The sequence below is a fragment of the Dermacentor albipictus genome, chromosome 5 (assembly GCF_038994185.2).
Source record: "Dermacentor albipictus isolate Rhodes 1998 colony chromosome 5, USDA_Dalb.pri_finalv2, whole genome shotgun sequence".
NCBI classification, from domain to species: Eukaryota; Metazoa; Arthropoda; class Arachnida; order Ixodida; family Ixodidae; genus Dermacentor; species Dermacentor albipictus.
Window position 1 is genome coordinate 143277083 of NC_091825.1, and position 26465 is coordinate 143303547.

General features: G+C 45.8%; 1 protein-coding gene across 3 annotated transcripts in view; it reads right to left on the reverse strand.

The window, feature by feature from the left end:
* LOC139060175 (serine-rich adhesin for platelets-like) overlaps positions 1 to 26465 on the reverse strand; it is an 841896-nt gene that overhangs the window by 157901 nt on the left and 657530 nt on the right. The gene's annotated exons all lie outside the window — the stretch shown is intronic.

The window sequence follows — 26465 nt, forward strand, 5'->3', positions numbered from 1 at the left end:
AGAGCAGCTGCATCGGCAGTTTCTGTTTCCTCTTCTGTTCGTGCGAGCGCAGGCAATTCATCACCTTGTCGTCAGACCTGGGGAAAGTCCTTCGACGTTCGCGTGACGTCGGCTCCGAAGACTTCGCTACACGCAAGACAAGAAAGCAGGAGGAATGACTCGTTGTTGTTGCGTGCTTTTTTTGCTTGTGCATCGAAACAAGACCAGTGCACTTACCGAGAAAGCTTATGCAAGGTAGGGAGAAAGAGACAAGGCACAAATGTTAACAGGCAAAACATTTGGCTGTCTAATCTACGTTTGGGGACTCAGAAAGCAAAATAATAAAAAAAATTCAGGGAGACGGAAGACAGACAGATAGATAGATAGATAGATAGATAGATAGATAGATAGATAGATAGATAGATAGATAGATAGATAGATAGATAGATAGATAGATAGATAGATAGATAGATAGAGAGAGAGAGAGAGAGAGAGAGAGACAGAGAGAGAGAGAGAGGCGGCAAATGCGTCCACGCACACATAATCTCGCATGAAAAGGCGTGCGCACAGGTCAGCCGCTCTCAAAAAGCACGAGACTGCCTTCACTGCCATCCGGAATGAGGAGCGGTGCGGAGCCACCGGAGTTGCCAAAAGCGCGCAACTCACCGAAATTCGGCAGCTGGATTCGCGAAGGAGAGACACTTGGGCTTGTCGGTATGAGATAACTAATTGCACACTGCGACGATTGCATCCCGCGTTGTCGCGTTCTACAATTAATCATGCATTCATTAATATAAGCGGCATCTAAAGATGCCCTCCCTGACTAAGCCTATGGGCTTGAGTATTCGAAAGATGACGGCTTAAACTGGATTCTTGCACGAGGGCGAAGTTTCGCATGATCCGCAGGCACCTTGAAGAGTGTATGGCAATGGCGCACGCCACAGGGAAAGGCCGCGTTCATACAGTCAGAGGGCGTTTGCGGAATCCCCATGCTTATTCTCGACACCAACTATTACGTACGGTGCCGAAGCGCAGGCGCCAAGGCAAATACGCCTGGTGGCAAAGCTTCCATAGAAGCGCATACGTTCAAAACGTGGCATTTCATCGATGGTTCATGGTGCTCAGCGCAATCTGTGTGACGGAGGAACACTTCCGCTTGAAGAGAAAATAATGTGATGCCATATCCGTTAGAAACGGAGGTGACGTCATTTTGTTCTCATAGGCGCGATATTTACTTTGGTGGCCTGCCATTAGAACTGCATATTCTAATGCCCCGGCATCCGACTTGATGGGTGTTTTGAGCTTGCAGCACGGAAGGTCAGCCGTACGGGTGTCGAAATCGCACCCCTGCACTAAACTTACTTTCTTTAGAGGCCGACAAAAGGTTCGGGTGTAGAGTGCTGGTCCCGTCGTCAGGCACCAAGCCCGCTGCTCAGCGCAGTCGCACGAAAACAGCTAAAGTAAAGTCACCTGGAGGTCGTAGCTCAGCACTTTTGACTGAACAGGTTAATAAACATACACCTACTCGCGCTACCAAATTCAGACAAACGTCGACAAGCAAAACTAAACGTGTGAAGGGGGTGGGGGGGCGTATTGTAACAGGTAGATTTTTCGAGCACGCCTTTCTGCGCACTTCAAGAGCTGCATTGCATTGCAGGCACGTGATAGTGGTGTCATGTTATGGTGGGCGCTGAAAAAAAGTATTTATTGATAATGATAATGCAAAATAGAGCTATCTTTTCTTTTTCCGCCACGCGCATACAAAATTGACTAGGTATATTATTTTCGTTGAATGAATCAAACTGTGCCTAGTTTTAAATAAAAACGTTATTTTTCCTTCCCCAATGTTTGTCCCCTCCTTACATAGTGGCGCTTCCATCGCTGCTCTTATAACCAACCTCGCTGATGTCGGTGATAATTTATTCTGAACCGATTTTAGCCTGAAACCTCGCGACCTATTCGGATCGAACTTACCGGAAGCGAGAGCGTTCTTTTCTACCCCTCGATTATGGCGAGTGTGTAGGCCGCACAATCCGACAATACCACCGAATGCTTATAGCCACGAAACCAACAGAATAAAAACTGGTCTATGCGGTCGCAAACATGATTCCACGCGAGATAGCTAGCCCAGCGATCCAGACTGATCCACTCCATGTTAACAGACTTGACGCTGATTAGGCTACATAGAAGAGAGACAACCGCCGAATGGACGGATGGAAATACCGCCCAAGATTTTCCTTCTGGCTCGCGAGTAGGGAAAGCCGAATTCGGCGAGGACAGCAAGTTCTGATAACGCACGCGTCAAGTGCATGATGCGCTATCCGTTGCAAAAATTCCTGCTCCAGCCTATCGTGTGAATGCACCTTTAACAGAAAGCATGCAGATCATAAAAGTATAGATTAAGAAACATTTGTGCACTTTTGTTGGTTAAGAAAAAAAAATGATGCGCATTTTTTTCTTTGGCATGCTCGCAAAAGCGCCTTGTGTACTCTGGTGCAGTAGCATTTACAGAGAAGACTTCGAATAAAAAAATTCTATCACTGACTTCATACTCACAGTGGACCCGCCGCAGTGACTTAACGGCTATGGTGCTGCGCTGCTAAGCACGATGTTGCGGGATCAATTCCTGGCCGCGGCGGCCGCATTTCGATGAGGGCGAAATGCAAATAAGCCCGTGTCCCGGGTACTGGGGGAACGTTAAATATCCCTTGGTGGCCAAAATTAATCTTGAATCCCCCACTAAGGCATGCCTCAAAGTAAAATTGTGCTTTTGGCACGTAAGACCCCAGAATTCTGTTCAATTCAAGTATTCACAGTGATGAGTGTAAACCACAACCTCACGATTTCGAAGCACACTACTATATATTTCCCAAAATGCAGCTGTGCTCGATAGAGTCCCATAACAGGGCGCGGCAGCCTGCGATGGGAACCAGTAGTTTGCGAACCCCATAGGCTCATTGCTCACACATGCCTTGCTAAAAGCATGCAGGGTAGTGCGAGCCTCAGAACGCGTCAGCTGGGAACAGGACATACTATACACGTAACTGCGCAAGTATTCTTCACTGCCAGACGCTCGTGCTATGGGCCAGTCACAACAATAAAAGGTTCCATCCCCACGGTGCTGTTTGACCACGTCTCTCACACGTGAAAAAATGTTTTCTCCGAAGTTTGTTCTATAAAAAATAACAATAGAAAGATGATTGATTGATTGATTGATTGATTGATTGATTGATTGATTGATGAGTGAGTGAGTGAGTGAGTGAGTGAGTGAGTGAGTGAGTGAGTGAGTGAGTGAGTGAGTGAGTGAATGAGTGAGTGAGTGAGTGAGTGAGTGAGTGAGTGAGTGAGTGAGTGAGTGAGTGAGTGAGTGAGTGAGTGAGTGAGTGAGTGAGTGAGTGAGTGAGTGAGTGATACAGAGTCAGTCGGACATTGGAGCAGAAGACTGGAGGATTGGATATCACGTTACGAACGCAACAATTCACAGTCATTCGCGCATGTGGAGACTCGTTGCTTTCGGGCTTTCAGGTAAAATATGATTTCTCGCAAGATGGCAAAATAGAGCGTAATAAGTAACGCGACAAGGACATATGACGAAATAATACGCCACAGTTGTGGACAAATATATTTGCCACTTACGATTTCCACGATCGCTGAACGATTGCAACGCCACATATGTTTTCTAATACAATTCGCAAGAAACTCTATGGCGCTATCTAAACCGCACAAAACGCTACATTGCACGCAGAGTTTCTTGCGAAAATTACTAAAGGTAACTCTAGCACTGGGAGCCTGTGAATGGGAAACGGAACATATGACAACTTCTGACTCACTTTGCCGCGCATAGTCTGAGAGAGAGGGAGAGAGGAAAGAATAAATGAAAGGTAGGGAGGTTAACCAGGACTGAGCCCGGTTAGCTACCCTACGCTGAGGAAAGGGAAAAGGGGACGGAAAGATGAAAAGGAGAAGAGAAAGTCCACTGGAGATATCATTCGGTCACTCAGTCCGGATCACAGACGGTGACTCAATCCGGTAGCTTTCAAATATCGCAGCAGCGCTTTTGTGGCTTTTTGTAGCTGCGATATGCGAGGCCATGGACATAAGATCTTGTTCAAAGTGTGCGCCACTTCTCCAATGTAACTGCTAGCTTGCTTAAGTGGTGGGCTGCATCAGTCCGCGATAAAGCTACAGAAACAAGGGTTGCTTCTTCGTGTGCTTTCCTAGCAGCTTCGTCAGCGAGGTCGCCGCCGGAGATACGGCAATGGCCAGGGAGCCACAGGGAAACACGACGTCGTGTCCTTTCGCGATCATGTGATGGCGCATTTCTCGTATCTCCGACATGAGTATGAGAATGTGCGCATGCAAGGGAGCTGAGACAAGAGCAACGGTACAGACTACCGCGGAGCCTCAAGACGGTGAGGTCGGCCGCAGGAAAGTGGCTCGAAAAGAATAAATCATTGGCGTGTCAATCACGAGTAGTGTTGTAGCTATAGCTCTGTCGCGAGACCCGAACGACGGCGAAATATGGAGATGTGGCATGTTTCACTGCTATGCATGCTTCATTGACACACCTTGTCGGTTGCGCTGTTCGTTTCGCTGTAGAGATGTGCCAACGTGCCCAGCTAGCAATTTTTAGAGCCAATCTTCTTGTTCACCAAGTTTCACTAATAAGCTGTTTCGTAAGTTACTAAACGAAAATCCTATAATTTCGAAATAAAAAAAGACCAGTTTTCGAGGCAGATTAACCTTATGAAAACATGGGAGATATAGACGTTGTATGACATCTCACATTTCCACGCCTGGCTGTCGACTAAGCCTTCCTACTTTATTTGCCGATACAGACTCAGGTTTCGAGTTTATTAAAGTCATTTGCTCATTCTCTCTCTCCCTCTCAACTTCTTGTAGATAACCAGAAAATTGCGTAAGGCTGACAAAACTGCTTGCGTTGTTGTCGACTAAGGCGAAATGTCTTTGGGGAGCATATGCCAATGTCGACATTGAAAAGAAGTTTTTTTTTTTCAGATGTCTGTGAGAAGAATGTGTTTTACAACATCAGAAATTATTTTATTAGAAACTTCTAGGTACCGGCAAGAATCAATGCATCAACGTTTGCAGAGAAGCTTTGATGGAAGAAAATAGCAAACTTACTAGCTGGAAGAATTGTCAAGAATTAGGGAAAACGTAGGGTTTTAGTTCACAATTCGCAAGCGACAGGCAGATCTGTTGGACTAGAGAAGCAGTTGAGCGTGATTTCTTTTTTTTTTGACTAAAGGCTTTTTCGGGAAATTTTGTCCAATTTGCGTCTGGTTCGCATTACCTTTAATTTTTGAGGAGGACACATAGAGACACGCACATGTATATATAAAGGAAAGAAGGAACAGGTCCGCAACGACCACAGGAAGGGGCACAACATATGCTCTTCAGGGAAGAGTGGGTAGAAATGTAGAAATAGAAGAAACAGGTTGCAAAACGCGCTCGTCAGATACATAATGGCCCATTGCTATAGGAGCTGCACTGTGCAAGCTAAGCGCGCGCAAGCGCAATTTTCTTAAGGCCGCTACACCTATACGACAAATCCTGGTAACCCTAACAATTTTACGTCGGCAATTTCCCCGGATTACGTTGGCCTACACGTCCTCGTTAGCCTAAACACTGCCTACACCCATAGTTATACGATGTCTGTTTATAGTAGAAGACACTGGTTGCGTCACACGCGACGAGAAGTAACGCGACAATCAAAGAGTAAACGGTGCGCAGAGCAACGAAGGAAAAAAACGTCCATCTCAGTAGTTAACGTTCTCGCGGAACTAACGCGAGCCTCGTTACATTAGCTGCGCCTGTAGCCTACAGGCGTCTTGTGAGTGCCAGCTATTCTTTTCTTTCTTGGAGGGGTGGGGGTCGCGCCTTAGGAAGGGCAAGGCCACCACGGGGCGCGTACACTAAAGCAAACTAGTTATACTATAACGTGCCAACGGGCGTATAGCGGGCCGTAAAAAGAGGCAGCCAGCGGATACAACGTGAGGGGTAAAAGAGGTGCAACAGCGCGAACGTGGTCGCCTGCCACGGTTTCCGGGTCGGCGGTTGCTAGACGGGAACAAGGGCCGTGCGCACCGCACCATATCGGCGCCTCGTAAAACAGGCCACCGTAAAGCCGCGCACCAATCGAACGCGCATGGAACGACACTGTTCGCGACTCTCGAGCTCCCAAAGGAAGCACGCGCCGAACTGTCGCAAAGTAATCAGGTTTTATATAAAAGTCACTGTGAGCAAGAGAAACGATGCGAGGTGCGGCAATAGGGAAAAGAAATTCGCGCAGAGCGATTTGGCACGTTACACGGGTCATTGCTGCTCTTGTTGGCTATGCTTCTCTTTTCTCATCTTTGGATTCCTTCCTGTGTCTACCCGTGTGGGGAAGTTAATTGGGCCGTCTTTTAGTTAACCTCCGCGCACATTATCACTTTATATTTCTCTTTCTGTCTCTTTTTTAGATGTTATAGGTAGGATCCAGCGTTCTAGTTTCTTTTATTTTCCCGAAATACGTGCCTACGTACAACTTACGGAAATCGTGCCAAAAGCCTCGTATCATCTTGTACACGCCTGCTTCAGGCCGTGCCTTCTGCGCTATTTCAGCCCCTTAGCACTTATGAATATCTAATCACCCCCGGTCGACTGCAGAGTCTGATGAAAACTTCGTACTCTACATGTGTTCTTAGTTCAATCACGCGATTTTTATGACGCATGCACATACTAGCAAGCTACTGAAACAAGCGTAAAAATTGCCAGAATGAGGTCTATCTCCCTAAACATCTGTTCATTTGGCGAAACTGTGCCCAACAAAACCAAGGAACACTCAGCACAATGAAAGCGGCGAGCTCGCTCACCGATCGTCGGAAATCTGATGTGTGGGTCAAGTGCGTCGGAACCGCTGATGCTCTTACATACCTTCCAGAAAGTACAACACTATTCGCGTCACGCATACGATATAATTGTACAAGGCTTAGCGAGGACAATACGCAACAGATAGAAACAATGATCTGCGTTTAACGATAAGTTTACGTTGCCAGCGGGTGAAATGCAGTCCCCGGAAAAACAGGATGAATAGGAACACGTGTCAATATGCAGGCACATAGATCCAAATGATAATAATAAAATGTCAAGGTTGCCACGACCCCACGTTACTGTCACTGAACTTGCCCAGCTCATCTGTCGCAATGGCCACAGTGAGAAGGCCGCAGCGACACCTGGCCAGGGCTCTCCAATTCCTATCAACGTTGCTTATACGCACCCTCCTCTCCCAATTTCTCTCTTTCCTCATTTTCACTGAGCTACTCACACGGCGTTCTAATAGCAATACACGGAAGTGACATGGCGGCGATGAAGCACGCGTGACTATACTGCTGCTAAGCAGCGGGAACAGCGCCTTACAGCAGGCGGGCCACGACGTCGCGCCTCGATGTTGCACGACATGAGATCGACGGGAAACCGTCGGTGTTTGTCAGCGACCAATCAAAGGATCAAGTTTGTTAAGCTCGTCTGCTAGCATTTGCGCTAAGAGCAGCACATTTACGGGAGTGCTAGAGTTACTGCATGACTCCGTACGGGTGCCATATACAATAACTCTATAAGAGTGCGCTATGTACAGGGCTGCGCACTAGAAATGCCAACCTGCATGCGCAAGGCACTCAAGCCTGCAGCGGAAGCCAGAAACCAGAAACGCTGCCCCTGCGAGTGAGCGGAGCGTGATGGTGCACGTCCACTTTATACAGCTTCGTTGCTTTCGCAGCTAAACGCACTGCGCGTGCCCGAAAACCTTATAACACCCCACGCGTGGGTCGCGCATGCGCCGTTGATACCGTGACAGCACGACAACGGCGACGGCATAAGCCTGCCACGAGAGTCCGCATAGTTGCTATCGAAATATAAATCAAAGTAAATATACCTTTCGCAGCAGGCTGAAGCGTGAGCTTCACCTCGCCAGGCTGCTTGCAAACGCATCGAAGTCCAGATTGGTTCGAAATTGCACCCCGATCAGTGTCTCAATTCTCTGGTAACTTTACTTTCGCTGACCGTTTTCAATTAAAACGAAAGTTCTAATAAACGAAGTTTGCCGCGCTTTACCGTTTTCTTTCTTTCTTTCTTTTTTTTTATAAGCCGAGAACGGTCAACCCTAGTATAGGCGAATGTAGCCAGGGAAACCGAAACGATCGATATCTGAACAAATAGTAACACTACGAAACCAAAGTGCACGAAAACGCAAAAAAAATGCGAGAAAGAGTTGCCTTTGCTTTTAATTAGAGCGCCTAGTAACTCAAGGAACAGGTCAAATTACCAGACGCCGCGATCAAGAGCAAAAGAAGTTAATTTCATCCTCTATGCTTTTTTAGTGTTCAGCGTCTGTCGGCTTTGCATGGTAGTTAGTTGATATTTTCTGCGTGTCTGGTTAGCTTAAGCCAAGCTTTTATATAACAGGGCGGCATGTGCTGGTTGCCCTAAAATACCCAAGAGGCTCCAACTTATTCGATTCGTTTATTTCTCACAAATGTTGAAAAAAGGGTGCTGGGGCAGAAGCTAAACAAATAATATAAGATTTAGATGAGAAATGTCTGCGTCGGTGAAACTGTAGCAGGCGGGAAAGATATAGAAATATTGAGGATGTCAGGATCGAAAAGACCTGTGCCGACATGTTAACGTTCTTATTAAAAGTAGTACAGCGCAATGGAAAGAAAAGGTCAAGTCGAGATGAATGTTCTAATCTCGAGTACACCCCCCACGTGTACAGCATTCAGCAGTGCACCGCGAATAACCCGACACACGCTCGGTTTGCTAATCCACGCTGGGAGAAAGAAATGTAACGGTGAAACGAAAAGCAAGAAAGCAAAGGCAAGACAGTGGGTGCCTATACGCGCAGAGTTTCACATCCAATATGAAAATGGTAGTGAATAAATGTTCAGTATGCTCTAAAAAAGAAAAAAAAGTACGCCCTTTGAGACTTACCTTGCCCCCCAAAGAATAGCCGTGTTCTTATCTTGCGTGCCCCTTCTTTAACGGCACGCTTGCTGTATTTTCAGGTCACGAACGGCGTGGGCGTATAAGCGTTGCATAGCACTAGCGACAGCAAAGTACCGCGCGCCGCGCTAAATAAATAAAGTGCACAATAGATGGATTACTGTCTGGGGACAAGATAAGCCCCCGAACCACGTAACATTTTTAGAGTGTAACTTTTAATTGTCTTCTTGTTATCTTACCGTCTTACGTAGTCTTCCCCCTCCCCAAATTCAGAGTAGCCTATCGGGTACGTCTTTAGTTAGCCTTCCTAATACGCCTCTTCGTTGTTATTCATATATTTATCTCTTTGTCGTGTTAGGTACACCTCCAAAGTATTCGATTTGATTTTTAGGTCATCGCGATTTGATTTTTAGGCCCACATCGCGCAAAACAGCTTGACAAGATTATCAGTGTTATGGGGCCTCAGCGCTGGCTAGGTGGAGCTACAGCAGCGTGCAAGTAAAATGTGTTACCACCGTCCAGTGGAGAGGTCATGAAAAGCGCGCTACATATTAAGCGATAACAGACACGCGCCTGTATCAATGCTTGCCTTAAACCGATGCGTCTAGTTAATATATATCCATGCATGTTATGAGGAGCGCAAGCGCTTCTAAGTCCTGGCAAGCCAGCGCATGCTCAAGCCAGCAGCTGGACACATCTGCCTCAAGATGTGCGGTGACTTCGCCGACGCCAAATCACTGCGTGTGCTAACGGAAAACTGTTTCCTCCGCTGAAAACTATTCCAAAATTTTCTATTGCAATTCTGCAATCAGCCCTCCCCAATTGGTAAAAAAAATTTCGGGCCACCCCCACTTCCCCTGTCTGTCACGCAACGTCACGAAAACAGCGACAACTCCCCATCTGACATCACGTGTGCACACTGGTTATGCATGATTAGACCGAACAAAATAATAATTATTTCTGAATTGACGCCATTTCGCCACCAGCCCTCGGCTATAAGTAAAAATATTTCAGACTGCGCCCCCTTCACCTGTCTGTCACGCGACGTCACAAAACCGCAGAACTGACCGCGTCAAAATAACGTGTATGCCTTAAAGATGCATTAATATGCCGAACAAAACTGAATTTTTCTCTGGCTAGCCGGGGACTGCCCCGTGCCAAAAAAAAAAGAAAATAGAAGATGGCCGACTGCCGATCTGTCATGCACTGGCTACTCGCACCTGCCGGAGAGCATGGATTTAATTGCTTATAATAAACCTTTTTTTGCGTGGCTTTATAACGCTATCGAGCCCTTCCCGCACGTTTACGACATCGCTTTGACAACTCTTCTTTGCTGAGGATCCGTTTTAGCGGCATTCTTAACATTCTGTTGCACGCCACTGCGATTTTCGACAAGCCACCACAAGAAAAGCAAGGAGAAGCACACCAATCGCATATGCCGGCACCACCTTCTTCATCCGGTTAACTATCTTAAATGCGCTGGCTTGGCCCCATCGATACGCTCTCCACTTGAGCGAGCTCCTCGCCTTTTGTAAGCCAATTACATCAGAAAGATCGCTCAGTGTAGGCAATGTTATCCGTTTTGAAAGCAAGCAAAAGTGACCTCCTACGAACGATGACAGCGTTTGATTGGCTTATTCAGACACCGCCGCGGGTCACCGCCCCATGCATGCGTCGGTTGTTACGTAAATCTGACGTCAGGAGATTGGAATAAAAACATATTTGAATAGTTTTACGTTATAGGGCCCCTGGCTAGGATTTCTGTTACGGCGCTGCTATTGGGAAGCGAAATTTCAACGCTGCTTGGCCATAAACGCCATAACGTGGATTTGTGAAAATAAGCAACGAATACTAAGTTCGGCTGCTCGGAAGGAAAGCGACGCACAATCAGGTAAGTGGGGTGGATTCTACGCTATAACTGCCACCGCTACACGATAACGCTCTATCGTATAGTAATAATCAGCTTCCCATAAGCCTAGTGAGTAGATAACGGCGATGGCATTTTACGCCTGTAGTCTCGTTCCTGTTATATTTTCCGTTCTCCGCAAGCCGTAGCGCTAACAGGAAAATGTGCCTCTAGTATGCGTCATTAGGGTTTTTTTCGGGCGGCCTTCGACGAGCTTGGGAACACTTGCGTGTGCGAGCTGTTCGAACGAAGGCTCAGCACAGGATGCGGCTACAGCTATGTAAAAACCAGCGAAAGTACATTTCTTCAGACTCTACGTATGCTGATGTCTGTATAAAGTTAGAAACCTCGGCATCCAAGTTTAAAGCGCCGCCAGGCAGTAAATTTCCAGCCATCGCTCGTAAATTTTGATCGCCTGCTTACCAAACGACGATCGCTATGCATAGAAACGGAATGATGCAGTTGTACCGTGTTTACGATGCGCGGCTGGCGTAGAAGCTTAAGCCTATTGTTTTTGGAGTGCCCTTGGCTTGCTTTGGTTAGTGCTAGAGACGCTAACATCACCACATACAGCTTGACGTAACACGATCCATGCATCACGGGGCACTGCGTTGTCCTCAAGCCTTGAAAGAGTAAGCACAAATACATGCTGAATGCAAGTTAAGCGTTCCGCTTAAACGGGTGTAGCTCAGAATTCAAGAACTCCATAGCGCAGGTTTTCCGGCGCATTACAATATGGTGATGCCGAGATGCTAGACGGGTTTAACTCGACTCATGCATGCTACCGTAAACAATAACCGTGTTCGCTTCACTGCGAAGTGTAGTTTGAAGTCACTGTGGTAACAGTGACGCTCCGTAGTAATTGCAATAGAAGTAATGGCAAAGCTGAGTTGAACAGATTGCAGTCAAGCACTGCGACAACCAAGTTCTGGATAAGTTACCTTAGTGCACTTTCAATAATGAGTCGTCATTAACTCGTTCATTGCAGTCCGGTAATGTCGGACACGGCGATAACAGTGCGGCGCAGTAATGACCGCCAGAGAGGCCCAAACGTTTACGAAACGCTGAAGCCATACAGAGAAGTGAACAAACACCTCGCAGTCCATGCATACGACTCGAAAGTGCGAGCTGAACTTGCGCGTTCGATTACTTCTGCGTGCATTCCAACTCCTGTCCGAACGCCACGGGAAGCAGGGAACTGCAATTTTCGCTCTACGGCATCTCTATCTAGCAAGGTTTTGGTCCAGTTACACGCCAAGCAGCAGATCACTCGGACATGAACAGGTCTTGTAGGAGGCCTTCTGAAGAGACGTTGATTCATCGAAGCAAAGTCGCTGCACTGAGACGTGCAAAAGTACAATGTGACTGATAGTGACGAAGAGAGAGAGAGGGAGAGAGAGAAACGCTATGGTTGCCCACACCTAACACGTAGTGACAAGGCGCCCGAATATGCTGATGCTACCTTTTATGGAGAGAATAAAGCGCATTTCCGTTTCGCGCAACGCAGTGTCGGCACTGTTGCAAGGTCCAGGCGAAGGTTTTGCTGTTCGGTGCATGATCGGCAACATAGAATTCAGCACAGAATCGAAGTTGCGATGCTGCTGGAAGCCGAGTGCATATTATAGTTTGTTAGTTGGGTGGTAGTGACCGCTGGGTACAGGCCAGACAGCGCTGCACGAAACGAAACTGGTAGGGCGGGCCACAATCTAGGTTCTTTGGTGGAAGGTTCCCTATGTGGGCTCGATTATGCTACAGATTTAAAAAATAATAAATATAAGGTTTAAGTCTCGAAACTGAAGAGTAGGTTATGAGGGGCGCCCCTCCGGCTAAATTTTGACCACCTGGGGTTCTTTAACGTGTACCTAAATTTAAGTGTGCACGAGCATTTTTGCATATCTTCCGCATTGAAATGCGGCCGCCGCGTATGGAAATCAAACCGGCGACCCATAGTGCTCAGCAACCGAGCGCGATAGCTACCGAGCCACCATAGCATGTGGCCAGAACTGACGACAACAGGCACCTCCTGCTGTCCGGGCCAGGCAGCATCTCGGTAGACTGCACCGTGTCTTGCGAGGGCTTGGCCAAACTTATCGTAACTGCGTTCGAGCAGAAACTCACGGTACGCATACTTTGCGGTGTTGAAGCGTTAAAGAAACACTGATATCCTCTCTCACTATCATTCCATCTGCTTACCTTGCCTAATGTAAGACTGAACTGATAACAAAAATAATTTGATCGCGTTAACTTTCCGGGAGCCGTGAGTGCCTGTACCCGAAAGCTTACTTCGGAAACTACCAAGCAGCGCCTCAAAAGCAGCCAAGTGGAAGTTACCGGCTAATGGGATTGCGACACCATTGGCGTCCATTAGCCGCTTTAATAAACTCAGAACGTACTACGACGACACAAGGTAGAGCGAAAAAAAAAAAACCACGGAGAAAGAAGGAACACGTGACCAGGATGGGCGCAGTTCACGTGCCACTTCTTCGTCCCTGTTTTCTGAATTTTTTTTCGCTGCCCTGTGTGTTATTGAACAATGAGCCAATTAGCGCAAACTAATGTTTCATTGCTACGATGGAACTTGCGGTCGTTTGTAAGAAGTTCTCGTTTCGCCTAAGTGGTCAAACGCATGATTCACCACGTTGGTCCACAGGCTGCGCCTGCCACGCGCTTTGTTGACCACAACAGGCGCTCTCCCTGTAGTATTATAGATACGATGCAGGAGTGGCCGCGCGTTAATGCTCGCGAATTGCGTTATAGCACAGGATAAGAATATTAACGCCAGAAATACCAGATTCAGGCCACGATCCTTTCTCTTGGCAATAAAAATTAGCTAAAGAACCGAAACGCACCGTTTTCCTACGCATCACGAAATAGTTCCTTAGTTTGAACCGTAATATCATTGTCCTTCAGCCCTATATATGTCTAGTAAACGTATTAACTAAGGATATGCGCAGTTGTGGCCTAATAAAAATATATTTCGCAATAAAGACTTGCCACTAGTTTTTTCCCCATCTTGTTTTACTTCCGGTGCCATGTTTTCTATACCACCCATGTATCTATTTATTTATTTGTTATTTTGACAGCTTTAAGACCAAGGACATCCGTCATTTTTCTGTACCACTGCACGTGTTTTTCTTGTTTTTTTTTAGTATCCCACTTTGTGCCCGCCTGCATTTTTTATATTTATAAATGTTTTTACTGTGCACGCAATTGGTTCCTGCGTTTTTATCGTGCCCTACCATTGTGCATCTTTGGAACCCTGCCAACTGTTCCTGCGCCTAGAATCCGCATATTTGGCAGTCTATTGTAGTTTCTTTTCTTTTTACTGTTGTCATTGTGATTGGTATACTTTATAGTTCTTGTGTGCAGTTTTGCCATATGTATAACGCCAGCCAATATACCACATTATCATCGATTCCTCTCTTTTGTGTTAAATTGCAAATTTAAGCCGTGTGCGTATGTTTGTACACTGACAAGTTACTTTGCACTTTCTATTACCCCCCTTACCCAATGCCCTGTCCAGGGACCTGTAAGGTATGCTCAATAAATAAATAAATAATATTTAGAGCATCTACGTAAGCCAACGTCATAACTTAACAGTACCCCCCCCCTACACACACACACACACACACGCACACAAACACAAACACAAACACACACACGCACACACGCGCGCACACATACACACACACACACACACACACACACAAACACACACACAAACACACATACACACACACGCACACGCACACACACACACACACACACACATACACACACACACACACACACACACGCACACAAACACAAACTCGTTCACTTTTTCACATCTCGCCTCGTGTGGATTGAGGGACGTGTCGGGCTTAGACCTTCCTAGGAAAGTTCACTCGGTTGCCGCGATTGCTCGGCGACCACGAGAATGACGGGTTCATTTAATCTTCGTACTCGTGACTTCGGCCATTCTTGTGGCGTTATTTGTCGCACCCGATCTTTCTAACTTTCAAGCTAATAAAATGTTGCCAAAACGCGCGAGGGTCAACAAGCTTCCAAGCACACGCATCAGGGAAAAATGCTGCAGTCATAACGCAATATTTTGTTGGACGTGATCTATCTGCAAAGTCACAAAGCCGTTTGAGCCACACAAGGACGAAGTTTAGGAAAATTCAAGCACGTCACCCACAATTTCTATGATGGCTGAGCCGGCCGTAACTACAGCCTATGTACATACTAGAGCCAGAGTTTCTTTTGGTAATTCCTGTAGGAAACCTTACGATCTCGCGGTAGCAGCGCAAAAGGCCCCATGTAAATTGAGGGTCTTCGCGCTGGGGAGCGCTGTGAGGAGCCGAAGAGCGTGAGTGAGTAGCTGAAAGGCTGGCGCGGACCACGACGGATTGATTCGTCGCCAACGGCTGCTGCTGGCGGCTGCATCGATTCGGAGGCGAGTAGTTCAGCGCTGTGGTGATTAATTGGAGAGAACGAGAGTCAACTAGGGGAGCTTGCAAGTGCCCTTGTTAGACATTAGACGATGAAATTATGTGGGCAGCTGTGAAAGACTTTAGAAAACGAAAAAAAAGAAAGAAGGACACGAACGTCGTTAAAAGAAAAAAGAAAGAACGCCTGAAACTTTACGATATAAAGGGAGCTTTATCAAAATTAACTCATGCATCAACTCATACAGTCTATGAATTGTCCATAGGGTTCTTCAGAGTTCTTTGCATTCTTATAAGCTAATCATTTTGACAATTTACGTATAACGTGCGTACAGTGTCTACAAGCGAAAGTCGCTTCAAATCTATTTCCTTTAGTATGTTGCGGTTAACAGGCTTCCGAAATGCCTGTTTGCAGAAAGCCACAGTCACAGGTGGGCGTAAAGCATTAGGAGAAAAGTCTATCGGCGACCTACAGACAACCGTACACTTCTTGGAGAAGCATCTGATTACGTAACATATGATGTCTCGATTGTTTTGTGAGGGGAGCACATTTATTATTCTACTTCCGTGCCCTACTTTTCGTAAAACAGTGTTTTCTTTTCCCCATCGCCCCCCACTCCTTCCTATGTTTCCCGCAGATGTTGTATGGCTTCGATGGCACCGTCCCGCAATCTGCCCAAGGATGCCTTAAGTATTTTTTGACATACTGATTATTAAAAAAAAAGCTAGCTGCAAACCATTCAAAATAATATTCTGAAAAAAAAGGAAAACGAAATTCCACTCAAGAAAGCAATCCAAACCAAGAAAAGGGAGAGCGGGTCAAAGTGAGAGCGAGGAGAAGGGCATATATATCGCAATAGCGTCTCGCACTGACGTGGGTTAGTGGATGGTAACGTCTGCGGCACCATTAGTTCTAGGTAAAGGCGTTGTAAGAAGCACAATATAGATGAGGTGAGAGCGTTCTGAGCCAAGTAACTGATGAGGTAGATGCCGGGCAGGAGATATTCGAGATCGGAGAGAGAGAGAGAGAGAGAGAGAGAGTGGGAAGTAAACTTTATTACAGGCGTATTAGTTATTGAGACCCTGGTGGAGGAGCTAACGTGGAGAGCCATGTGGCCACGACGCGGTTAGCCCAATCTGCCAGCAGGACTTGGCAATTGGCGTGATAAGTTTTTCTCCTAAACTGGGCTCAAGGTCATCGTTATTGCTCATCCGCCCCCCCTCCCCCCCCTCTCTCTGTGTGTGTGTAATGTCCTGCAAAGGGCTCTCAAGGATAAAGTAAACGACCATGATGGCAGTGCTCATGGTTTTGAGAAAAACGTACACAATTGTGGGAGGAAGAAAGAAGAAAGAGAAGAAAAATAGTAAAGCGAAGAACAAACGAATGACGATGACGATGCATAAGAAGGAAGGAAAAAGGTAAGCAGACAATCGCCTAATTTTTGGACAATCTCCAGTTATGGTTACGTGCCATGTTCGAAGCTCGAAACTACAATCTTACAGAGTGCAACGAATAAGATGAGGAAGACGAACGGAAGAAAAAGAAAGCAGGTGACAACAAAGAAGGGGGACTTCGTTGCATTCTAGAGCAAGAGGACTACCAGGAAGACAATCGAAGGAAATAAGAAGCAGACGAAATGGCAGCAGATGGATTAATGCAAGGAAGTAGACCATGACAATGTAGAGAAAGTAAGGAATTAATTTATTTAATTTAATTATAGGGTTTAACGTGCCAAAAACCCTTTCTGATTATGAGGCACGCCGTAGTGGAGGACTCCGTAAATTTCGAATACCTGGGGTTCCTTGACGTGCACCTAAATCTAAGTACACGGGTGTTTTCGCATTTCGCCCCCATCGAAATGTGGTCGCCGGGGCCGGGGTTCGATCCCGCGACCTCGTGCTCAGCAGCCCAACACCATAGCCACTAAGCAACCACGGCGGGTAGAAAGTAAGGAACGAGGGCTAGAATAAAGAAGGTATATAAAAAAATGAAAGCGTAGAAGAAGCAGACAACGAAGTAGTGGAATTATGAAGAAGATGCAGACGACGATCACATTGAGGAAATTAAGCAAGGGAAGATGATTCGAAGAACGATAAGAAGGTGGCAAGAAAGAACGAAAAATCTCGCGACAACAAAGAAAAGGAGGAATAAAAGGTGTTTAGGTAGGGTAATAATGTCATGGTGAGGAAGACAACAACAAAAGGAACGGCGACAAGAAGAAGAATAGGAAAAATAGGTTAAAAAGAAAACGAAGAAGTAGAAGAACGAATTTTATTCACTTTGGATTCTTTTCAAAGCCTACGCAAACGTCGCTCGATTCTCTGTCAATCCCTCGTAGCGCATACGTGCTACTTCTATTGATGGCAACTAAGACATTGGCTTCGCACCGTTTCCAAAAATAAGCTGGCTGTGGCCTCGGACGGCAGCAACGGTAGGACGTCAAAGTCAGTTACAATGTAGCCAGTTATGCGCTCTTCTTGACTGCGCAAAAGACGTGACCCGGAACTCTGCGATCATCCAGCACGCCTACGCTTAAAGAGTGTCAAGCTAAAAAGGACGATGCCCGTTTTTTCTTTTTTTTTTTGGAGGGAGCACTTTATGGGGTCGCGCCCGAAACGAGGTGCACGCTTTGGTTGGATTAGATTTTCCGGATAACACAAACACTCATCGAAGCAAAACAAAGCAATCAGAACAAGCAAACACAAAGGAAGATTCACCAGGGGCCACAAGAAGCAGCGGACGAAGCTTCGCGAGGCGAAGTAGCTGGGGGAGGGAGAAGGGGGATTGGGGAGGAGGTGGGGGAGGCCTGCCGGAAGTGCAGCGTTTCAGCTTGCGCAGGGCCTAAATCTGATAAGCCGAGAAAGTAGAGCTGCCCTATTGATTCCTCGCCAGTGACGAAAGTGCGAGAGAGCCTGCCAGAACAGTCGCTGCCAGAAACCTCTTTCACTAGATGCTTTTCTCAGTACCGGAATGTGCGTGCGTATGTGTGTGTTTTTTTTCTTTTCACCTTACGTCTTTTCTTTTTCTCTATACATAGCCGCACATTTTTTGGCGCTTGACCAAGCTATCAATCGTACGTGCGCGTGAGAGTATTTACTATGAAACTCGACCCAACCACCGAGGCAGAGTGCTTTTATTTGGAGAAGAAACACAAGGAAGCGAAGAGCACCCAAGGACGAAGCAGGCCGGCTTTGACGCAGGGACGTAACGATCGCCTTCTCGTATCTACGGTTTCCCCGTATCTCATGCGCGCACAAGGACGCGCACTTCGATGGCGGAAACGCACCGCCGACACTCGCGGTGTGGGGTGAATCTCGCGTCCTCACAGCGCGACAGCTTATACGATCTCGCACGAGAAGCGTGCCTGTACAGGAGTCATCGCTTCCGACAAAAGTGCGGCTCTCCTGAACGGGTACACAGCGCGGTGAAATATTTAGCGGGAAGCATGCGGTGTGTTGCACTGACAAACAGGGCCGCACACATGAATTATTTGCAGCAGGTGCATTGCGCGAGCATAGGCGGCCATTTCTGAAATATTCTTATTTTCGAGCGTGAATCAAACACGTCGCTGACACATAGTAGCATAAATATATTATACATGTTGCCATATACTCGTACATGAAAGCACATATATGCAGGTCGTGCTAAACAATATATCGCCGCAGCGATAACTTCGTGTGGTGGCAGAACCATCTAACCTCCTCCTGGTTACGGCTCCGCTGACGAAGCTGGCCTTACGTTTTATTCACGAGCGAGAAGCTACAGTGCTGTTGTTTTAATATTTTTTTCCCTCGGATACAGACATGAGCCTTATTAAACTTTATTTTCATCTAGATTCAACTTCGTAGCCTAAACTCGGAATCACTTGTGTTCCACAGACTCTGTGAGTTACATAAGACGACTCCACGTCTCCAGAGAAATACTGAGAACCATAAAGAACCGTAAATCTCTTTGAATGCGGTCAATGGAATTACACGCAATGACAGCGTTCACTAGTGCACATGAGAATAAAATGTTGTCACTCTATCCTATATGGTGAAATCCGCAGCCATCTATTGCGCTCCAACCAAAGATCAAATGTTAATCTGATCATGAAACGATAACGCCGAGTTTTAACTGATCATAGGGCTGCTGAAAAGTTAGCCCCAACAAATAAAAGCAGAAAACCGTGAACAATAGCAACTAAAACACGAGTAGTTGCATGCAAAAGACACGATAAGTTCACCAATGCTAGCACGTGATTTCTTTCTCAGCAGCGCTTTGTATTTTCTGCCATGGTATAAAACCTCAGTAAACACCGTTTGAGAACATGAGGATCGGGAACGTCTTGAGAGAGTCATGATGCACCGGTTGCCGAATGAACGTTCGCTTACGGGCACTACCAAATAATGCCTCCGGAAAGACCAATCGAGGCTGTCCCTATACGTAATCGTCGCGGAGGGCGCAAGATTAAGCACTTTAAAATGACGCCCGTATATAAGGCAGTCGAGCATCTTAAATAACGACCTCGGCGCTATTAGCGTCCAGTGATCGCTGCACCTCGACATCGGGGCGCATTCCAGGGAAGCCTACGGCACCGGCTCGGTATTGAGATACCTCATCGAGTTTCCGCTTGTGAATTATTACACTCGCCCAGTAAATAACGGCGCCTCAGGCTCGATCAATCACCGGTGGCTCGTGCAGGCGCCGCAGCTCTCAAAAGGAAGGCGCCGGCTGCAAGGACCCGTAAAGCGTGGCGCTTGCCAGGCGCATTGAAAATGCATGGACCTTAACAGAGCTTAGCTGGCAAGTTCGCAATCTACCCCGAGAAGCGATAAAAAATTTGGGGCTTAGTGTACACTGGCATCGCCGCAGCTTCCAATGCTATACACTCGGAACGCCTTCTTCCTGTTTCTGGCTTTGGAGAGCTCCTTTTTTTGAGGCCTCTCCTTTTTTCTGAGTGCTCTCTACATTCGGGGCCTCCCTCTTTGAACGAAAGGAAAAGAAATATATCAGAGCAAGATTGCCTTGGCCCGGATATTGCTCCCGCACCCACATGTGGGGATTTGGTGTTCGTAAAGAGATGCGACAAGAATAATTAAAAAAAAGGATACCAACATGGATGCTGCGGGAAGGATGTTTATTCAAAGGCTTAGTGAAAAGCACGTGTACACTGTGGTATAATTTAAATTAAGTTCTTGAATTTTACGTCCCAAAGCCTCGACATGATTATGAGGCACGACGTAAGGGAGACGGGGGGGGGGGGGGGGGGGAGGGACACCGGTATAATCTTGAGCAGATGGGTTCTTTAAGGCGCATCTGAATCTAAGTACACGAACGTTCTTGCGCTTCGCCCTCATTGACATAGCTTCAGGCGGCACTTGTAACGTTCAACAGTGCACCGCGCTGTACATGAGTACAGGAATTGGATGACCCAGAACTTCAGGTGATAGAGGCAGCTTGATTGAACACGAAGACGACTGAATGTGACAACTTCACCTATGATGAACATATAATTTCATATCACGCACGAAAAAAAAAACACATTACCAAAACATTAAAATGGATATCAAAACTTCTTTTTTTTTTTGCACTTCCATGCTTATTCGCCGGGCGACCTGAGAACTCCAATCAAGATTTACCGTCTTTGTTGCTAAGGAAGACCACTGTTATTGTTCAGAGCTTGCTGTACAAATCAGACGAATGGTAGATATGCCTGCCAAGTTTGTCAGCAAACTATTCTAAAAACGAAATAAAACAAAGCCCATTATTGCGGTATTTCTAATCTGACCCAGTTGAATACAGAGGTACTTAAAGTAAAGTAACGGATATTCGTACTTAAAAACACCCAATTTTCTACGAAGGAAATACAGAAACGGCGCCGTGCCATCGAGCGGTACGAGAAAAGAGAAGCACACAAAAGCGCAACAAACCTACGCGCAGCCTGTTTCAAAAGTTCTCTTGACGTAGTGGTCGCAGAAGGCGAAGCACATCGCCAGCATTACGTCAGAGCCAATGCGACGCATGTCTTATACACAGGTCGAGAAGTTCCTCCTCGCCTTATACGCGTAATGTCAATTTAGAGCCTCGTATACGTGCTGGAAATAGGAGGGCAGCTCAGCCTGATCTTACTATTGTTCCGTCCTCTCTTTTCCTTCTTTCGCGTTCCTCTGGGGCCAGGCCCGAATTCGTTCGATGTATTCGTTGTCTTGAGCAACCTTTTGCCTTTCTTCTCAGACGTTCTGCGCTTATCGCAGAACGTCTGAACCTCTGTCAGAACCTCTGTCGATCTCCCGTGTAGTCACACAGCACTCGCATAGCCCGTGCTTTCTTGATTCATGCGCATTGAACAACTCACAGTATGAAGACACAGTGCGTCGCGGTACGTGCACTTAACGACGTGTAAATGCTCCTCCCAAGCTAAGCCTGTGTATCAGCAACTGACGTTGGTGCGCTGAATTTTCTGAGTTAGTATAAAAGTTTTCTTAGGGTATCTATTTAATGCTCATACTAGTGTTACTAAAAGAAAATCGGGCACTGCAATCGTTCAAGAACCATCGGAACCATAGGTAGTACGTGGCGTAGTCTAATGTTCGGCATGGATACGATGGGACAAGGCATTGCAGCCTATGCCATCGTTCTTTGTGGCTCAGTTTTGCTGTGTGGTAACCTCGTGGCGTTTTCTGAGAGCAGTAAACGTTGTATGTTTGCCATTAACTTGATTTATGATCAATTTCAAGCAATAAAATAAACTGCGACAGTTTGAACCGCCTGTGTGACGAAATTGAGCTACTGCTCGCCAAGTAAACATCGCAGTACATAGCTGCATTATGGATTTTGCATTGTTTATGTATATATTCGTTTTTAATCTTCTGAGAAACTACTCTTGCTTGTAATCTTGTGAAAACCGTCGAATGGTAGAAATAAAGGGCTAAATTACCCGAATGATTTTTTCTGCAACAATGTCTCGATGAAAGACACGACCAATAAATGAATCCACAAGGAGGTTCGAAGCCGGAGTGACACAGTTAAGGCAAATCGATGTATTTCCCGTCATTTTCATGGTGGTTGAAGCGCTGTTTAAGTGATCAGCATAACGATATCATGAGATTTATATTTAGGATTTGTATTTAGAACATATTTGGTCACTGTGGAAACAGTTCCACTTGTCGCAATGAAAATGGGTGGGCCAACCGTGTTACGAGTGCCTAATGACCTCTTCCCGCTCCCCACTGTCATGCAGTTCATGTAAGATCGCAATAAAGGAGTACTGACACGCAATTTCGGAGCTGCAGAAATTTCACCACACTCTTCTCTCACGTAAAAAAAAGAATACACATAGCAGAAATGGATTTTGGGAGCCTTTACAAGATATTTGAATTTGATACGATACCCTATCCCTAAATGCGCGCGGCCCTGGTGCCATCGACGTTACATCGTCACGCCATGAGAGAGAAAACTGTGCTGACATCATCTAGCAATGATACTGAGTGCGATAAGGTTGCTCATAAATAAATAAACAATAATGGCTGCGCTCAGGCGTGTTGACCGCAGCGATCGCCACGACAGAGCGAGCTTATGTATAAATAAATAAATAAATAAATAAATAAATAAATAAATAAATAAATAAATAAATAAATAAATAAATAAATAAATAAATAAATAGTTTATTTTTTCTTTGCAGAAAGAAAAGGAGCTGCACTGAGTAGCATGGACGGGGAGTACACACATCCTACGTACCGAAACCAATACTTCAGCCATATAAGGTAAAAATATTCGAATTTATTTTTATTCCAGTCTCCTGACGTCAAATTTACGTAACTACCGACGCAAGCATCGCGCTGTAATCCACAGCGTTGTTTGAAAAGCCCAACCGAACGCTCTCCTCGTTTATAGGAGGCCTCTTTTGTTTGATTTCAAAGCGAATAGCATTGCCCTACATTGAGCGGTTTTTCTTATCTGATTGGTTGACAAGGGGAGGTGAGCACTCTGAAGTGGAGAAGGTTTTGATGGGGCCGAGCCAGCAAATTGAAAGTAGATAAACGGATGAGGAGGGTGGTGCCGGCGTCTGCGATTGGTCCGCTTCCCCTTACTTTGGTTGCAATGGCTATCCAAATATCGCGGCGGCGTACAATCAAGGGGCAAGAATGCCGCTAAATCTTAACCTCAGCAAAGAAGAGTTTGCATAGCGATGTTGAATGCGTGTCGAAAAAGCTCAATAACCTTCTACTGCCGCGCAAAAAGCTGTATTATGGCCAATTAAATCCACACTCCCCGGCAGCTACGAGCAGCCAGTGCTACAGCGATCGGTGGGCAGCCATCTTCTATTCTTTTCGGAACAGACAGGCGAATTGGGCGCAGCCCGAAGACTTTTTACCAATAGCAAAGGACTATAATGGCGAAACAGGCATCGATTGAGAAATAATAACTTCCTAGAACCAGGGTTGAATAGCGCGAAGAAAACAAAAACACGAAGAAAGAAATACCACACATAAGCGCTATTTGTTTCATCGTGTCCTTGTTTTATTCGCGCTGTTCAACGTCAATTATAAATATGAACCAAGTAGCTTTCATAAAGATCTTACTAGTTATTTTTCTTTTGTGAATCTACTCATGCATAATAAGTGCGCACATATAATATCAGATGCGACGTTTTCGCTGTTTTCGTGACGTCGCGTGACAGACAGGCGAAGGGGGGGGGGGTGAGGGGGGCGAACATTTTGTGACCAATAGTGTAGAGGTGACTGCAGAATCGGAATAGAAGAGTTTGGAATAGCTTTACCTTACCGCACCCCTAGTTCGTAGAAACAAGGGTCGTAGTAAATTATTTATGGGGGTCTAACGCTTTCGAGACTTCTTTTTTTCGAAAACAAAAAAGAAATGGCAAGTCGAAAATTTTATACGAATCTCCTTTCGAAGCTTTTGTTTCATTTGGAGAAAACACGCAGGCTCTAATTGCGATAATCCAGCTTTGCGCCCGCTATTGGAGCGAATTTCACCTGGCAATTACGTACAGTTGCAGTTGCCGTAGGTTGCCGGCATTTTAACAAAGTTATTCCTATCCATCTTAATCTTAGTTGAAATTAAGAAAAAAGAATGGGTGTGACCAGGACATGTAATGAGGAGGGAAGATAACCAATGGTCATTAAGGGTTACGGAGTGGATTCCAAGGGAAGGGAAGCGTAGCAAGGGGCGGCAGAAAGTTAGGTGGGCGGATGAGATTAAGAAGTTTGCAGGGACGACATGGCCACAATTAGTACATGACCGGGGTTGTTGGAGAAGTATGGTAGAGGCCTTTGCCCTACAGTGGGCGTAACCAGGCTGATGATGATGATGATGATGATTCCTATCCTATACTATCCTATCCTATACAGTGCTGCCCGAGCGCTGCGAAGCGACCAGTCGAATGTGCCACCGGGTGCAATCTGCCTTGGCTGTGAACAAAGATGAGGCTGCGCCCAGCTTGGTATGTTCGTGCAGCCAAGTTCCGTAGAGCGCATTCTACTGACGGAAAAATACGGTCTCACGAACTTACAAGAATCTAAACGCTTACTGTAAGCACCCTTGGAGCAGAAAATTCGGTAAAACTCGACGGATGCAGGTGATACTCAGGGGGCTGTGTCGTCTTGTTCCTCAATTATTCTTTTAAATGCACAAAGAAGTTGTGGCACTCTCTTCATTGTGAGTGTTTTGCAAGGAAGTTCAAACAATTTATTACTTTTTTTTGTGGACTTGTCGGCGCTTCTACAACTCCCTGAGCAAGAGTGGGCTTGAAATTTCACTGCGTCAGCTTGACCCAGCATTGACTGTTCTTTATACTGCTATATTATAGACGATTCACACTAGGGCACAAGAAGGGGAACGTATGAAGTGCTATAGAAAATTTCATTCGTGACTACCGGCGATTAATTTGCTAGCGTCACTGTTCTTTTATTCCTTTAATTCTCTCTCGCGTTGGAAGGTTTATTTTTCTTTATTTTTGATTAAGACAAAAAAGATGTATCATGCGCATCTGACTGTTCAATTACATTCCGCATTTTATAATCTTCTTCGTTTCATTTATTCAGGTATAAAAGTCTACAGAACTAACGACATTTTTTTTCCTTAGCTGCTCGATTCCCGGACAACCCACATTCTTAAAAATTAAATTATGGGGTCTTACGTGCGAAAACCACTTTCTGATTATGAGGCACGCCGTAGTGGGGGACTCCGGAAATTTTGACCACCTGGGGTTCTTTAACGTGCACCTAAATCTAAGTACACGGGTGTTTTCGCATTTCGCCCCCATCGAAATGTGGCCGCCGTGGCTGGGATTCGATCCCGCGACCTCGTGCTCAGCAGCCTAACACCATAGCCACTGAGCAACCACGGCGGGTAACCCACATTCTTGTTAATGTGCCGTCGTTTGAGTTTGTAATCATCATCGTCAGTTTTGCTGGGCTAGAACAGCAAATACAGGCGCGCAATGTGTCAAATATCAATAAACGTCATCTGGGCGGACTTGCGGCGCTATTTAGTTATGCGAGTGGCTCTCCAAGTGTTATCACGTTTGTTTTTTGTGAACTGCGTATTTAGAAACAAAGATGACGAGTTAAAAAAAAGTACACGCTATGCTTCAGCCTAGTGAAACAGGGAAGCTGCGAAGGAGCGAGGTTCTTATGAACCGCCATTTATTATTAAATTTCGAAAATCGAGTCTCGTCCCACAGCAGATTCTAAAACGCGTTTCTTATTCGAAGAGAACTGATATTTGGGCAGTCTGGTTAAGCTTCACTTTAGGTACAGCGCAATAACACACGGACGGAAACGAATGCGACAGGACGGGCAATGTAATGGCATGTTATCACCCTTCTTGCTAATTTACGCAGTACTTATTTAACGCATCTGATATAAGTGTCGGTACCAACAACTACCGCAGTTAAAGTTTTGCGGTTCAAAAACAGGCACAAATTATTCCCTCGTCATTGGAGTTTGGAAAATATTAAATATAATTGACAAAATGACAAGTCTGTCACTTCATAGCACAACGTGACACTAACTTCAGTGGACCAGTACTGTAATGAATAGAGAATGAAGGACAATGAATAGATAACAGCACGAAGTGTACTTATATTCACAATGTGCGTGGTATGCCACGACAAAAAAGTTGTATTATATTTGCAATTATG